Source organism: Ruditapes philippinarum, unplaced genomic scaffold (genome assembly GCF_026571515.1).
Source record: "Ruditapes philippinarum isolate M1 unplaced genomic scaffold, ASM2657151v2 ctg12014_1_1_1_1, whole genome shotgun sequence".
In the NCBI taxonomy this organism is placed as follows: Eukaryota; Metazoa; Mollusca; class Bivalvia; order Venerida; family Veneridae; genus Ruditapes; species Ruditapes philippinarum.
The window spans coordinates 2,626-5,250 of NW_026861740.1; positions in this window are offsets into that span (position 1 = coordinate 2,626).

Here is a 2,625-nt window from a genome sequence, read left to right on the forward strand (position 1 = left end):
CGTCATCTTGATGTGGTAAACATTTGTCTGAAGTTTCATCAAAATTCTTCAAAGGGTTGAAGAGTTACAGAGCGGACACAATTTCGTTTGACGCCCGCCCGCCCATCCGCCCATCCGCCAAGCCGCCCAGCCGCCCATCCGCCCATCCGCCTGCCATACCCCAATCTAATAACCAGGATTTTCAAAATTGAAAACCTGGTTAAAAATGCTGCTATAAAACACATTTGATTAAGGAACAAAAGTAATGCTGTAAAACATTTTACACAACTCTGAATAAACTGAATAAAAACATAAATAAAGGAACTAAATATTTAACCAACAATTACTGTAATAATAATACATACCTTCCATGATGAATTATCTTGCGCTAGCTTTCCCATCCATTACTATTCAGTAAAGATTGACACGCTGTCTGTGAATTGAAGACCTTGTTATCAGCTTTAACGGCTATTAACATACATGATGTTTCACCCCAGTTAGTCTGCTCCCGTACCAACAAATCCTGAGCTTTCTTCTCATCCGTCGAGTAACATTCACTCAGCACACCTACTGCTAGCTCAGACTATTCACCAAAAAAAGAAAGAAATACCATTATTTCAACTCCTTATTTATAATTTTTGACGTTATAATTTATCTATAAAATTTTCACAATGTTATACTACATCCAAAATATATAATTTTGTAGTTTTTTGCATTATGATACCATTTCCTGAGAAATATTATGGTCTTTTTATACAGACATTCCCTATGGAATAACATGGACAAATATATTAAGTTCCTTAAAGAATTAACATTTTTTCTGGTCTTAGGTTAAAAACTTTGTTAGTAAATACAATTTCATGTATTTGGTCATTAAAAATAATGAACATCAGTGTCTATTTTTCTAACCCAAAATGTATGTCATCTCTTTATTAAAAAGTAAATCACTAATATCTTCCAGTTGAAATTTGATAATATGACATGGCCTTTACATAAAAGTGGGGAATTCTCTTTAGGAAACTAAAAATGAAAGCTTTTGAGAAATGAAAGTTCAAGCATTTCTTGCGCATTATCATCCTCGGTAACCCAGGCTGAACCTTTATTAATACAAAACAAAATTGATAGAAAATAGAACAGTTTGGTATCGTACTCTATAGCATGCTGTATTTTAAGCACTATTTCTGTGTCATCTGTTTTATTTCTCATATTTTGAAGTATGCTGTTAGCCACTTATGCTGCAGCTATAGCATCCTGTAACATTTAAACAATGGCTGATTAACTCCACATGTACAATAATTATATGAACATACTACAATGATTTTTATAGATTTTAGTATGTATGTGTTGGTTTGAAACCACGCGGTCAGCAATCCTTAAATTACTTGCCTGACGTGTTAACCACTTGGCCACTCCTTCACTCTGGTATGTGCCTGAAATAATGCACAGAGGGACACCTGAGGTCTTCTACCACCAGCTAAGCTGGAAAGCCACCATAAATTATGACTTCTACAGTGTTGATGTGCCGTAAAACTCCGCAAAAAAGTACTGATTAACTCCAGAAACATCTATAAACATGTACAATAATTTTAATTTTATGAACACAGAACAATGTTTTTATAGAAATTTAGTATACATGTATATAGAATAGTACTGATTAACTCCAGAAAAATCCATGTACAATAATTATAATTTTATGAACAAAGAATCATGTTTTCTAAAGCAATTCAGTAAGCATGTAGATATATACGAATTGTAATATTTTACCCTGATCTTGCTGAATTTTTAAAAAAATGGACTTGTCCAGCTTCTATTTATGGAACTGTACATTATTGATTTTAGGGGATATCAAATTAAAAATTTAGTCAGACTTAAGATTAGAGCCTGGTTAGATTGCAATAAAGTGCAGGCTTGATTGGGTTTAGTATATATGTAAATTAATATACAAATTTGGTAGTGTAGGGTTAACATTTATTTTGTTCTTTTTTCTTTAAAGGAACTCCACTAAGGTCCAAAGCCTAAAAAATGAAACTTGAATTTCTTACATAGATCAACCACTTAATACAGAAAGATATGTAAAAGATAAATATACAAAGAAATAGATTGAAAATCGAATTCTGTGTTATTCTGAGCCCGATTTAAGTAAAACATTACAACATTCTCAATTTTGGGTCATTTTCACATTTAGAATAATTATGCTGGAAACATGGAGTGAGCGAATGATCTGAAATTTTGCATACAAGTTATTGGTCTAGACCTGCATCAAATGGAATACTAACCATTAAAATTATTTTTCATCCCCATCATGTCAAAAAAATCCTCAGTGGAGTCCCTTTCATTTTAATGATCAGTGTAAATTATTTAAAGAAGTGTGACAACTTACCTTGCTTTCAGCCCAGAACAGTTTAGCCATACCTTGTCTAATCATCAGTACAGACCATATAAACAATTCCTGAGATGGATTCTCAAAGTCAGAATGTGACTTGTGTTTCTGATTTGCTCTACCATCAACTATTTTAATAAAATATTACATATTAAGACACTTGAAACTTAAAAATTTTTAATGATGTAGACTAAGAATTTCTTTACAATTACAGGCAAGTGTTTGCTGAAGAGTAATAAAAACTTGGTTACCACTTTTATTTAAAA